Here is a 14,928-nt window from a genome sequence, read left to right on the forward strand (position 1 = left end):
TCCTTTCTTCTGGGTGGGTTCAAGAGCCCTGGCAATGTCCTCCTGGTTCCACTCACTCCAAGCATCCCCTTTTCACCTTCCTCCACACTGGTCTTCACTTTCCCACCCTCTGCCACCCCGGAACCATCTTTCCAACTTCCCTCACCCCAAGCTACACCTTTCAACTCTTCACTACCATAGGTCTCACCTTCCTACCCTCCCTCACCCCAACCTTCACCTTTCAACCCTCACCCACCACAATCCTTACCTTCCCACCCACCCCAAGCCACACTTTAAGAACATAAGAACATAAGAACAAGCCAGCTGGATCAGACCAGAGTCCATCTAGTCCAGCTCTCTGCTACTCGCAGTGGCCCACCAGGTGCCTTTGGGAGCTCACATGCAGGATGTGAAAGCAATGGCCTTCTGCAGCTATTGCTCCCGAGCACCTGGTCTGTTAAGGCATTTGCAATCTCAGATCAAAGAGGATCAAGATTGGTAGCCATAAATCGACTTCTCCTCCATAAATCTGTCCAAGCCCCCTTTAAAGCTATCCAGGTTAGTGGCCATCACCACCTCCTGTGGCAGCATATTCCAAACACCAATCACACGTTGCGTGAAGAAGTGTTTCCTTTTATTAGTCCTAATTCTTCCCCCCAGCATTTTCAACGAATGCCCCCTGGTTCTAGTATTGTGAGAAAGAGAAAAATTTCTCTCTGTCAACATTTTCTACTCCATGCATAATTTTGTAGACTTCAATCATATCCCCCCTCAGCCGCCTCCTCTCCAAACTAAAGAGTCCCAAACGCTGCAGCCTCTCCTCATAGGGAAGGTGCTCCAGTCCCTCAATCATCCTTGTTGCCCTTCTCTGCACTTTTTCTATCTCCTCAATATCCTTTTTGAGAAGTGGCGACCAGAACTGGACACAGTACTCCAAGTGCGGTCGCACCACTGCTTTATATAAGGGCATGACAATCTTTACAGTTTTATTCTCAATTCCTTTCCTAATGATCCCCAGCCTAGAGTTTGCCTTTTTCACAGCTGCCATGCATTGAGTTGACATTCCCATGGAACTATCAACTAAGACGCCCAAATCTCTTTCCTGGTCTGTGACTGATAGCACTGACCCTTGTAGCTTGTATGTGAAGTTTGGATTTTTTGCCCCTATGTGCATCACTTTGCATTTTGCTACATTGAACTGCATTTGCCATTTCTTAGCCCACTCACCTAATTTATCAAGGTCCGCTTGGAGCTCTTCGCAATCCTTTGTGGTTCTCACCACACTACATAATTTGGTATCATCTGCAAACTTGGCCACCACGCTACCCACCCCTACTTCCAGGTCATTTATGAATAAGTTAAAGAGCACTGGTCCCAAAACGAATCCTTGGGGGACACCACTCCCTACATCTCTCCATTGTGAGAACTTCCCATTTACACCCACTCTTTGCTTCCTGTTTCTCAACCAGTTTTTAATCCATAGGAGGACTTCCCCTCTTATTCCTTGATTGCTGAGTTTTCTCAATAGTCTCTGGTGAGGAACCTTTCCAACCTTCTTTCACCCCAAGCCACAGACTCAAGACCAGGTAGGTGGGAAGCATTGTGCCAACAGTGGGATAGCATTACAGCCCCAATAAAATCCACTGCAAAAGAAAATACTTACTCCCCCACTCTGCTAAGGCCCATTGCATCTCCCACACAATGGCTGTGCTGCTATTGGTAATATAAGAGCTCAGTTTAATCAGAGTGCAATATATAAGAAGTGACATGAAATATAAAGAATACAAGTGTAACACACAAACAAGATAACTACAAACAGACACACAAAAATGCTAGCCAGCTGGCAAGCACTGAAAAACCTGAAGCAGGTGAATGCAAAAAATATATATCCTGGTATGGTAAGTCTAAAACAGGTCAGTTGGATACGTTTCCATGTGTACTACAAGTATGACAAGTAGATAAAGGCATGGGGTGATTGGGAAACTTTGGAGATACTCAATTTTGCTGACAACCAGTTTCATCACCAGAAGAGCAATTCAGAAGCATCCCCATTTCATGGATACCAAAGTCAAGCCACTTACAGTGTAAACAAATCCAATTAGCTTTCATAAATGTAAACTCATTGAGTACATACATAATAACCTATCTCACAACATAAAAATAGGGGGTTACATTTGGCATTTTAGAATCTGGGTCTATTTTATCCTAGTTTCTCCCTTCGTATGAAGGAATCGAGTTAAGGCCAGGAGGAAAAATTCCGATTTCTTTCACACAAGACAGTTGGCATGACTGAGGTGATGCTGCTCCAAGCCATTGCCAGCCCTAGTGTGAAACAGCTTTCTAGGGATGGAAGCACAGCAGGGCATTGGTCCACAGGTGCATGTCACATCTCAGGTGGTATTGCACCAGGAGTGTGCAGGGCATGTGCAGGATTGTGCTTTAAGCCACACACATTCGATTTCAGCTGCCCCCTTCATTGGGGGGGCATGTTGGTGAGGAGAGCTGTAGGGTGTTGCAGGCAAACTGGTCACATGTGCCAAGGTGCCAAGGGGTGCTTCAGCGCATCCTGCCAGGCAGGCACTTCCCTGCCACCCCCCAGGACCCCATTGGGAACATGAGACTGGAGCCACGGGACTGGGCTGGCTCAGCTGTGGCTCAGCTAGTGAGCAGTGCTTGGTGAGAGCAAGTGGGATCAGGGTGAGCGCTCATGCTTTCCTGCATGGGCTCATTTGCTGAGGTCCCAGAAGAGCTGTCAAAGGCTATCGGGACTTGTAAGCAAGGCAGCCCACAAAGAGCATAGCTGCAGTGGCATTGCTGGCTGGATCTCCTTGGCTGAAGCAGCAAAACATTGTAAATCCATTCCCATGCACACTTGGATGAAATGGCATTTGGTCACTGCCATGGGCAAAAAAAAAAACACACTTGAGGAACATTTTTGAACTGGTGGACTGTCATCCTGGTCAGCAGCTCAACAGAAACAAAACTGACATGACATCAGGCAGGGAGAACAGGCAGCGAGGCAGGAAAAATAAAGTGGTTGGACACCTGTGGTATTACCGCAGAGGTGGGTTCAATGCAGGATTTTTTTAAAAAAATTGACATTTTAGCGGGTTTTAAAAAAAAAAATGGGATGAGAGAAATATAATGGAATAATCCCACTTGAAGAACAGGAGCCATGCAAACTTCTTGCCCAAACTGGGATATTTCCCTTCATCAACCTGGTATATTTTTACCAAGCCAAATCGACCCTAGATCCTTCAAGTTTTTAGTGTTTACCAGCTGGTTAGCACTTGTGTGTGTGTGGTCTTCTTGTTTGTGTATTGTATTTTCATGCTTTATATATTGTGTCACTTCTTGTGATCATAGTTTATTGTTTGTTTGTTTATTAATTACTTTGGATTTCATAAACTGCCTCATCCCCAAAGGGCTCTAGGCTGTTCACAATAACAGTATACAGTAATAAATACCTAAAAACACATGTAAAAATACTTAAAATTCAGTAAGTAGCAGTAGCTGCACTTACATTGTACTCTGATTAAATTGAATGCTTGTTATTTTTGTCCCATGTGTTGTTTTGGGAGTGGACAATTATATACAATTTTGGGGGCACTTTTCTTAATACATGCACCCATAGAAACATTGGGTTTTATGAAATAAGCAGATGACAGAGCCTGAATATGGAAATAATATGTATATATTGCAAAATATATTGCAAGATCAGATTTTTATGTTGTTTAATTACTAATTTATAGCCTACCTTACCTTTCAAACAGCAAGTTAAAATATCCAATTTGTAATGCAATTGGACTAAGGTTAGACAGTTAGTAGACAACTAGCGGTACACGGCCACACATTGCTGTGGCTTATTGTGATGAAATGAGGAAGGAACACATTGCTTTGGTTTTGCGAGGAAATGTCAGAACCATGCAATAAGGATACAGTTCAGTCATAGTGCCAGTAAGAACATGGTGGCAGGAGCTGTAATCATGAGCTGGGTGGAGATTGTAATCGCATGATTGCTGAATAGGGAGTCATGTGTGACGCTGTTCAGCTGTTTCTTGGTGACGTATTTCAGTAACTGTGAGGAGTTGGTGAAGAAATGTTGGTGATGTAGGATTTTGGACAAACGAAGATGTACATGTGGATGTTGTGCAGTCTCATGGAAGGCTTGTATAAAGAAAAAGTGCAGTATTCAGGTGAAATTGGCGTGTTGGTATTTTGCAATAAAGATGCAGGAGTTGGGTTGCAATTTGGCCAGTCGGTCTGTGAAAGGTTGGCCAGCATTGAGCAAGGGAGAATCTGTAAATACTAAATTGAAGGCACTGTAGTTATAAATATAAGAAGCTAATAGAAGGTGCTGGTGCAGAATTTAGTTTCCTGAAAACCACAGCTTTCAATTAAAAACCCTTTCATTTTAAACTGTTTCTGGTCTTTATTGAAAGCCATGGCAATGAAATCTCAGAAGCCAAGCTGGTTGGCTAGACAACAGCAGAAAAGAGTGTGATGTTAGTGGAAGGGGGAAGTTGTAGGGGTGTGGTTTGTGGAAGAGAATGATGAAGGCAGGAGGTGGTGTCGCTGGAGAGTTGTTTGTGTGGCACAGTGAGTGAATTGGCCATGTTATTGGGGGAATGAAAGAGTCAGGGTGTGCTTGATGGTGTGTGAATGTGGTGATGGAATGTGAGGTAGGTAGTGGGGAAGGATGTGAGTAGGAGGTGTATGTGTCTTGGAAGAGTGGGTGGGTGTCAGAGATGAGTAAATGAAGGCAGAGAGCTGTGGCAAATATGGGTGCTGAAGTAGTTAAGTGGTAGTTGGATGTGAGGTGTGAGGGCAGAGCGAGATGTGTGAGGATGAGCTGGATGTGTATGAGAGTAAGTGTGTTGTCTGGTAGTAGTGGGTGAGGCACAGAGAGTGAAAGTTACCTGCGTGTGAGGGGGGGAACCCAACTTGATGTCTCACATGCAAACATGTGTATGTGTATGTGTTGCAAAGGGAGATGGTTTGGTGGGATGAGAGAGCCCCGTATGTGCCGCTCAGCGGGCGGAGGCAATCTGCTGTGGGAGCTGCTGGCACGCAAATGAGGCGGGTAGGTGGCTGGGCGCGCGAAAGCTGTGCAGGGCAGGCGGGACAGTGATTGCTGAGTGAGCGAGTCTGGGCATTCTGTTTTGGTGCGCAAAAGTAAGTCGAGGAGGGGGGAGGGTACTGCTGCCGCTCATTGTGTTCCGGGTGATGTCTGACGGAGCATGGTCGCATTTGTGCAGCTGCAGGAGGGGTGTTTGCGGAGCGGCTGCTAGGAGCAGCAGGGATGGTCTGAGGACAATTGCGGGCATGCGCAGTATGTGGTGTTGGGAGGAGGGGGAGATCGCTCGGAGGGTGATCTACGGGCCAGTTGCAGTGGATGTGGCAGGCGTTGGAACCCAGCAGCGAGGCTTCTTCTGGCGCGTTGGGAGAGGCAGCAGGAGGTTTCGGTGGGTTGGCAGGGTAGCAGGTGGAGCATTTGCTGGTGGACCGGCCAGCAGGGGGCGCCACGAGTTTTGTTAAGGAGAGGTTTTTGTGGCTCAGGAGGGGTGCCGGAGTCAGTGGAGAGGCTTCCAACACGCTCCTCTGGCTTACTACAGTGGCTGGGAATTTTCAGAGGAGTTGGGCCAGCAGTTCCTGTGGTAGACCATCAGGAACAAACTCATGTTTTGCTTTTTATATATATAGATGTGAACCACAACTATCTAGACAAGGTATAATAGAATTACAGAGGTAGAAGTCAAGGCAGTGTAACTTTGACCAATCATTGTGGTGGACTACAAGCCTGTTTTGTTATAAAGGTGACCTCCTAGTTATAAAGGTGATCTCCTAGACCAGGGATCTCCAACCTTTGGCCCTCCAAATGTTCATAGACTATGATTCCCATCAGCCCTTGCGGGCATAGCCAATTGTCAGAGTTGATGGGAATCATAGCCCATGAACATCTGGAGGGCCATAGGTTGGAGATTCCTGTCCTAGATTATTCTATTTTAGTATAGTTTTATAAAAATATCAGTATTAGTATAGTTTTATTAAAAAATTTAAAACTTTCTACTGTCAAAAAATCTTTTCCATAAGATTAGTCAACTTCCACCCCAGGTTTGCAGACAGTCGTGCTGCAGCCCAGGAGGTAGCAGGGCATCTCCAATTGGCTGGGGCTCTGGTTTGCCCATCTCAGATACAATTTTAAAACAGTCAGGGTGACTTCCAGGATTGCTAAGAGTAGTTATGCTATCACCCTCTGGTTTGACTCATGTGCTATTTATTAGACTGGGACAAGAAGCTAATTGTTCAATGATCATCTTACCAGACAATTACATTATTTTAACACAGCTGCCTCTCTTCACATCTAACGTCAGTTACTTAGTAAAAGGCATATAGGGGAAAAAACCAATCTGAGAGTTGTACTTTCTGATTATATTAAAGTTGTTTAAGCTGTTTCTCAATCTTTTAGACTCTCTGTGAATCCAGAAATGTAACAAGTACATTGCTAGATCAAGAAAACTGCACTGGGGACATCCAGTAAACTAATTAGGAGCATTCTTTACATGTAACAAGGAGTGTTCAAGCAAGAAATAATAATAAAAAACTCATAGTTCCAAACAAGCCTGGTTAGTAACACACCTAGTATATGACCAACACTTAATTTTGGCTGTGTATGGCCATGAAAAAGCTTTAGCATTGGGCAAGCTATATTTTAGGGAAGCTTGACCAACATTATTGATATTGTATTGTCGAAGGCTTTCACGGCCAGAATCACTGAGGTGCTGTGTGGTTTCCGGACTGTATGGCCGTGTTCTAGCAGCATTCTCTCCTGACGTTTCGCCTGCATCTGTGGCTGGCATCTTCAGAGGATCTGATAGTAGGAAAGGAAAGCAAGTGGAGTATACATACCTGTGAGTAAGAATGAAGATAGCAAGGTCAATAGGTGAGGGCATTTGAATAGAAGTAGCCTGGCATGTAACAGTGCAGAGTTTTCTGTTATCCAACTAATCCTGCCTACTTTCTGAGATCTAAAGAGACTGGGACATAATATGCTGCCTTCCCTCCTTGGAAAAGGGTATCTATACAAATGTACAAAATAAGGTAAAACATACTGACTGAACGTATTGAATACTGTTCAGTCTGGTCTAACAATTTTCCATTGAACAGTATTCTGAACATGTTAAAAAAATGCACAGGAAGTATGAAGGAGAACCTATCAAATGAATAGGAATATGCATGCATTTGCATTTATGAATGAAATGATGTGATTATTTTGGATTGGTCTGATTTAAATGTATGAGTTTGGTTATATTTTAAATTATCAAGGAAAGATCTTGCTTCAGATAATAAGTCTCAAAGGTTTTTTATTATTTGTACTTTGAATATATATTCCGTTTTAAATTAGGATTTCAGTTTCATTGGCTGCTACAGCCATTTAAAATGCTGCTCGAACTATTTACACTTTAATAGAACTTCACAGAATTAGGCATCTTTTTGCTAAGTATGAGAAGTATTAAATCATGTGTATATATTATTCTGATACCTGGTATACCTTTATTCAGATTTTCAAAACTGATATGTTCATTATATACAAAATATATTCCTTACTTGCTAAAATAATTACCTTTCTAAAGTCAAGATTATCTGCAGGCTATATTTTAGTGGAATTTGGCTTTCATTTAAAATGCACAAAAACAGCATTTCAAAATTATTTTTGTTAAATAAAATTGCCTTAAACAGACGCATTAAAGATGAGACAAAATAGAGGACAGAAATTACTTTGAATGAATGGAGAGTAAATATGATTATGAATGCAAATGGACATTTTTTATTTCCAACAGAGTAATTGCCGTATGAGAAGGTAAATACAGTTTAATTCAATATATACTAAAAATTAAATATGTTGAAAATTGTGATGGTTAAGGCCCTTTCAGTGTTTCATAAGCCTTTGCATGGACCCCTGGCTCCAAGAAATTTGTGATCTTAAGATCAATGAAGGGAAAGAAAACCTTGGGAGAGCAAGGGTAGCTAGGAGAGTGAGTAAATGCAGTTTCACATAAAGTTTGTTTGAATATATATAGAAATGAGGCTTAAGAGATGTAGGGTTTCATGGAAGGCTTTGAGTAGGTTGACAACATTCAAGCAGGCCTGGAGATCTCCCATAATTACAACTGATTTCCAGACTACAGAGATCAATTTCCCTGGAGAAAATGGCTGCTTGGGAGGGTAGGATTCTGTGACATTATACACCAAAATTATTGCTATATTTCATGTGTGTGTTTGTGCAAGTGCATAAATACCATCTCTAGACCTGGCAAAACATTTTCCATTAGAGAACAGTCTGGTTTTTGACAGGTTTGACTGTTCCTTAATAACAACAATCCCAATTCACTTTCTAAAGCTCTTAATTCAGGGGGCAAAAGTAGCCATTGATCAGGGCTCTCTCTCAGGTACTGACAACCAAGCTCGAAGTCTACTCTAGCAACACTGCTGCAGCCCCCTTCAGTTGGCTGTGCCTTTTCGTGACAGGATTTAGAAGGTGGTGGTATCATGCAAAAGCCATCAGCCAATGAGATATAGTAGTCAGAGTAAATTTTAAAGTCACTGCACCTGGGGAATTCAGATTAGCCGGTGCACTCCCACACACACTAGCTGGGTGACCTTGGGCTAGTCACAGTTTTTCTGAGCTCTCTCAGCCCCACCCACCTCACAGGGTGTTTGTTGTGAGGGGGGAAGGGCAAGGAGATTGTAAGCCCCTACAGGAGAGAAAGGGAGGATATAAATCCAAACTCTTCTTCTTTATAAGTTAAGAATCAAGGGGACCTATTAATTTCACAGCTTTCAAAATTGTCTCAACATGCCTGCTTCTTTGACTTGTCTCATGCTGATCTTCTCCATTGTCTGCTGCTTCTGAGTGACAGAAGGAGAAAAATAAAGAAAAAATCGCCTCTGACCTCTGTGCCTGTATTTCACTTCCATATACAAATGAGAAGTGACAGTGGATAGCCCTCTCAGCTCAATAGATACAGCTCAATAGATACAGTCACACCTTGTCTTCCATCACCTCCAGAAAAGCATCTGCTAGAGGTACCAAACCAAATAGTTTTACACCATGTCTTACAACAGCTAATGTTTAGCACCAAGGAAGATGCCTTCCCAACCCCCTTTGACCATAAAATTAGATATGTTATCTGTATCTAGAAAGCTCCCTTCTTTGGCTTATTCTGCACAGGCAACACTAACAGATTAGATGAACCCATGTTGCTTGTACCGCCACTGTACTGCGGGTGGGCGCAGGGGCCAGCCGGGATCCCTGCAGCAGGTGGCAGCCCAGTTCTCAAAAGAAACATGGTGTATCCTGGCAAACAGCACAACTGAGATCCCCCCCCCCCCGAATCCCACCCGCCCACTTACTGGCACAACATGGTGGCTGTCTATTAGAAAATCCATGATATTGATGGCTGCCCAGGGAATCTACCATAATGGTGGACAGAAGAGGGTGGGAATAGAAAACTTTCTGCTTGCCATAGTTTGCACAGGAAGCATCTGCAACCTGGGCTGAAGAAAAAAGGTCACTGATTTAGCAACTTTCATTTAACCTGGGTTCAGGCAAATATAATGAGTTAGAAGTATTTGGGAAGTGAATTCTGTGGGAACTTCTCCCCCATAACACTTTTTAAAAGGACCTGGACCCATTATATTTGGCCTGTGCAGAGTCACCCATTGTTAGTTGTCTCAAGTTGGGGTGTTGTGTGGTTTCCGGGTTGTATGGCCGTGTTCTATCAGCATTCTCTTCTGACATTTCCCCTTCATCTGTGGCTGGCATCTTCAGAGGATCCTCTGAAGATGCCAACCACAGATGCAGGTGAAATGTCAGGAGAGAATGCTACTAGAACATGGTCACAGTGGCGTAATGTCCATTGGGCAATATGGGCAGCTGCCCAGGGCTCAGGAATTTTGCAGGGCATGCTCCTGCGTTTTTATTTTTTAGTGTTTTTTCACATTTCGGGCTGCAGGGGCGCATTTTTAGAGATATCGGCACCAAAATTTCAGGGTATCATAAGGAGACTGTCCTGATGATGTCTGCCAAGTTTGGTAAAGTTTGGTTTAGGGGGTCCAAAGGTATGGACCTCCGAACGGGTTGCCCCTATCCCCCATTGTTTCCAATGGGAGCTAAGGAGATGGTGGCTGTACATTTGAGGTTCCATAACTTTGTCTCCCCTGAACCAAGCTTCACCAAACTTGGGGGGTGACATCAGGACAGTCTCCTGATGATACCCTGAAATTTTGGTGTCAATAGCTTAACAATTTCACCCCTAACAGGCACCCTCAGAAATTTGCCCAGGAATCTTACTTCTACATTGATTTTTCCCATTGATGTCAATGGGGAATTTCTGGTGCAGCCTGTGGGGTGCACATTTCTGAAGGCACAGTCACAGAACTTTCAGGGTATCTTCAGGAGACTGTCCTGATGACACCCCCCAAGTTTGGTGAAGTTTGGTTCAGGGGGGCTAAAGTTATGGACCCTCAAAGGGGCAGCCTCTATCTTCTATTAGCTCCCATTGGAAACAATGGGGGATGGGGCACCCCTTTTGGGAGTCCATTAACTTTGGCCCCCCGAACCAAACTTCACCAAACTTGGGGGATGTCATCAGGATGGTCTCCTGAAGATACCCTGAAATTTTGGTGTCACTAGCTTTAAAAATGCTGTTTTTTTGTGGAACCCAGCAGGCTTCATGTGCTGGAGCAATGAAACCCTGAAATTTTGGTGCCAATATCTCTAAAAATACGCCCCCTGCAGGCCGAAATGCAAGAAACACCAAAAAATAAAAATGCATCCGAGAATCTCGGATGTTACCGCAAGTTCGGATCGCGCAGAGTTTGGAGGGGGTTGGCTCGGGCCTTTGGCCCTCCAAGCGCCTCCGAACCAGCTCAGCTCAGCCTGATCCACAGATTGGGCCGAGCCGAGCCGAGCCAAGCCAAACTACCAAGCCTTGCTGCCTGTACTCTGCCTCTTGTCAGCCCTGCTGCGTCCCTAATGAATCTTTGTGGGGTGGTAGGACAAGCAATCAGGGGTGCACGTGCACCCAGGAGACCCACCGGCCATGCTGCTCTCCCCTGGATGCCGCCCCTGCCCCACACCGGTCACCCACCCCCCACATCTCATGCCCTTTTGCCGGTAAGGGGGACATTTAAGTTCAGCTGGTAGGGAGGGGGGAAGCCACAAGCCACCAGGGGAGGAAGATGGGGGAGCTCCGCCTCCTTCTGCTGCCCGTGGGGTACATCAAACTCAGGTTTTGCCCAGGGCTCAAGTTTTCCTTATTACGCCCCTGCAAGGCCATACAGTCTGGAAACCACACAACACCCAGAGATTCTGGCCATGAAAGCCTTCAACAGTACATTGTCTCAAGGTGCTTTCCAGTTATTCCTGACTTATGTTTCAATGACCCACACTAACCTTACCAATCTAGTTTGCACCTACCCACCCATACAAATATACCAATTTAACTAAAACAACCACCATGGATAAGATTTCATAAAATGGGTGAAAATATGATCTTGCTTCATTCAGTCTGGTGAGACCACAAAAAAATTCTCCTTGATCCCTAACAGACCAGCTAATACCACACTGTCCTTCTCCTGGGAAGGGGAGTGGGTAGAAAGGCATATTCATGAAGGCAGACCTGCAGGAATAATAGGTTCATTGCACCTCATTTATTGGCAAACTCTTCTGAGAGACCAAGTGCCAATCATGCCCACATTGTATTCCTATTTGAAGGAGGTATAGTTAAATACCACCAACAATCCCACTGGAGATGAAACTAATTCTTCCTATTTTCTGCTTTTCCTAAACAAGTGAATGGAAATATTCCAGCCAAAATGTTATGTATGCTCCAATTTAATATGATTTCACGTGAACTCATTTCCAAAAAGAATGCTTTGGGCTGTTGTGAGTTTTCTGGGCTGTGATAAGTTTTGCTCCCAACATTTTGCTTGCATCTAAGGCTGGCATCTTCAAAGACATGCCATGATAAGATGTATTTCTCTCCATGATACCATGCTTTGCCAAGAGTTTAAGGATCTTTGAATTGGCAGGGAGAATGGATGGAGGAGGAAACAAATGGTTGGAAATAAAAATGTATCTGTCGAAATAAAAGCAGAGAGTTTTTGATGTACATAATTTTTTCCCAGTATTTTTCTGGTTTGGGCTTCATAGACTCATTAAAAAATAAAACTGAAAAAGGCCAAATTCCCATACTGTTGTGGTATTTTCTCCCCCAGCTTTTAATCCCCCCCCCCAGTCTGTTTAACACCATTCCACAAAATTCCACACTACTTCCAAGCTCCACATAGGTTTTGGAGGCAGTTGGAGGCATAAAGCTGGGCTTGATTGGGCCAAACCAGCATTCAGCTCTGCACTATCTGACACCTCTGACAGCCATGTGGAATTTGGAGGTGACGGCAGGCTAGAGCTGAATGCTGGGCTTGCCTGCCACCTCTACCATCAACACAGAGGCAGCAAAGTTCTGTGCTGGCCTTGCCAGCAAGCAGGTAAAATAAGGGAAGGAGGGGGGAAAGGGGATTCCCTCAGTCTTTTTTAAAAAAATGGCAAACAGGCCAAAGCAGCCTAAAAATGCCAAACAAATCAGCATTATTCAAGATCCATGATTTATTTATTTATTTTTCTTTCTTTCATTCATAAGCTGTTAAAAATACAGGATTTTTCTGGATAAAAAGAATGGTCTGATTCCTTAGGTCTGATTTTAATTATTTCAGTTTTTTATGTCATGTCTAAACCATTATTTTGGAAAGAAAAGTCTGCATGAATTTTGTAAGGAAAATCTTTGAGTAGCAGTAAGTAGGTATCTCATATCCTTATATATTTTCTGGCAAAAATCATGAAGATTGTATATTCAGAATAATCCAAAATAATCCATAGACATAGACATAGCACAATTCAAAATAATTTTAATTTGGTTTTTGAATTGTGCTATGTCTAAAATGGATTATTTTATACATTATACATTGTAATAGATGGAGACATTGAAACAGATAGGGAGACTGATTGCATTGAAATTAAGTATATGAACTTTTACTAAAATCACCTCAACTAAAGTTCAATGTTAAATCAAATGTCTTTCTTGCTGATAAGTTTGATTTTCCTAGGTAAAATCAGCATATCATAGAATAGTGCTTTTTTTAAAAAAAATCAAATGCTCTTGAGACAATGTGGACTGTACAGGAATTTGTAGTAATGAATGATTTGCAGATATTCAGGGCCAGTTGGTTTTCTGTGTAATACATATTTCCTTGATAGAATAATTTGACATCTCAACCTGAATTCTCTTTTTAGATGGCGAACCATTTTTAGCAGACATATTTGCATACTGCCCTCTCTTCATAAAACCTCAATATTAAATTAATAACCTTGAAACAACACTGAAACACCAACTGGTCCCAAATGCAGAAATGTGTTCGTTATCTAGAACACATAGTTTCCAGCATATTACATTAGCTTTGAAATTGTTACTTTGGCTGCTGTGATGGATTAGGCTCTTATGGAGTTAATTTGCAAAGGCGCAGTTAGCCAAAGCAAGAGCACCACAGTAGCAGCCAGAGCGCAGCCTGATTGGCTGGCTGTAATGGTATAGCTGGGAGTTACAGATAGGGTGCGCTGTCTGCTATAAAAGCAGGAAGAATCCTGTCAGAAGCAAATACGGGATTGAGAGTCTTGAAAGCAGACTGAGAGTTGGTATGACACAAATAGATTCCTATTATTTCCTCAGAGTTAGTCTAGAGATCTTGTCTAGTGGCAGAGAGGCCAGAGAGACGGAGAGAGGAAGGCTAGGTGGTCAGATTCTTCTAAGTGATCTCAGAGAAACTGAGAGGAAGGATCAGTGCACCCCAGAGCCTAGAGGCCTAGTTGGTGGGAGACTAGAGGGAAACCTATTACACGGAGACCCTCCTAAGCCAGTGTAAAATCCCCTTTGGAGATAAGGGTGGGTGTTTAAGGAGTGGGTTATGCACGTGGGTGGAAGGTTTGTCCTTACAGAGTCATCGGCGTGTTTTTAATGTTAAAGTCTTTACTGAAAAGCCATCTCACTAAAACTGCTTGTAACTGAAACAGTCAAACAACCTGCATTTGCAATGTAACCGCAAATAAGTATCTGACTAAAGTAACGCTTGAGTGCCTCTCTGAACCAACAACTAGAAAAGAGAAGTTTTTTAAATAAAATCCAGTTTTTGTGTTTTTAAGCTTTCAAGAGCCTCTCTTTAAGTTCCATTTATTTTACTTCAGTTTCTGGTGGCAGCTTTATATCTATAGTTTAGTGTCCCCTGACAGGATTTCTGTTTAAAGGCCTGTGTGTGCCTTAGGGGAGTGCCTTAGGCCAACAAACAACTATCCAAATATTCACCTTCAGCAACAGGCTTCTCTCCCTTTTTGGGGCCTCTGTCTTCCATCAGGAAGTGGATGCTGTTACAGCTGCCTATTTATTTCTAGGTTCTACTGTTTTTTACCTTAAACCTGAGGCTTGCATGTGTGAAGGACTGCTTCTCTCAATAGGATCTTATGCAACAACTCCAATGTTCTGGTCAGTTTCTTTTGTTTCCCCAGGCCAAAAAGAGGTGAAGATAGTGATAGCCTATTCCAGGGCTTTCACACTGTTTCCACTCAATCTGCCTTGTATAGGCCATTTATATGTAAACCACTTTGCCTCTGCAGTACTTTCAAAGAAAGCTGATCTAGAAAGTTTAAAATAAACAAAGTTGTTTGTATTAATCCACCAATAATGTTATGATGCTTAAATTTAATGGATAAAATATAATGCTAAAATTATTGATAGACCCCATTTGACTATATTTAGCATGATAGAGTGAAGAAATGGGGAAAGTACAATTTTTATGTTTGGTTTTTTTTTACCTTTCTAAGGTAAAATAATATAAACA

The 14,928-nt window shown here is 43.0% G+C and overlaps 1 long non-coding RNA gene across 1 annotated transcript; it reads left to right on the top strand.

Annotated features, from left to right (window-relative positions):
* The first annotated feature begins 1,099 nt into the window (after nt 1–1,099).
* LOC125426117 lies at nt 1,100–13,880 on the top strand. The gene is made up of 3 exons (XR_007243502.1): nt 1,100–1,110; nt 1,845–1,847; nt 13,773–13,880. It is a non-coding gene; the product is annotated as an uncharacterized LOC125426117 (long non-coding RNA).
* Nucleotides 13,881–14,928: the final 1,048 nt, after the last annotated feature.

This window comes from Sphaerodactylus townsendi, linkage group LG02 (genome assembly GCF_021028975.2).
Source record: "Sphaerodactylus townsendi isolate TG3544 linkage group LG02, MPM_Stown_v2.3, whole genome shotgun sequence".
Lineage (NCBI taxonomy): Eukaryota > Metazoa > Chordata > Lepidosauria > Squamata > Sphaerodactylidae > Sphaerodactylus > Sphaerodactylus townsendi.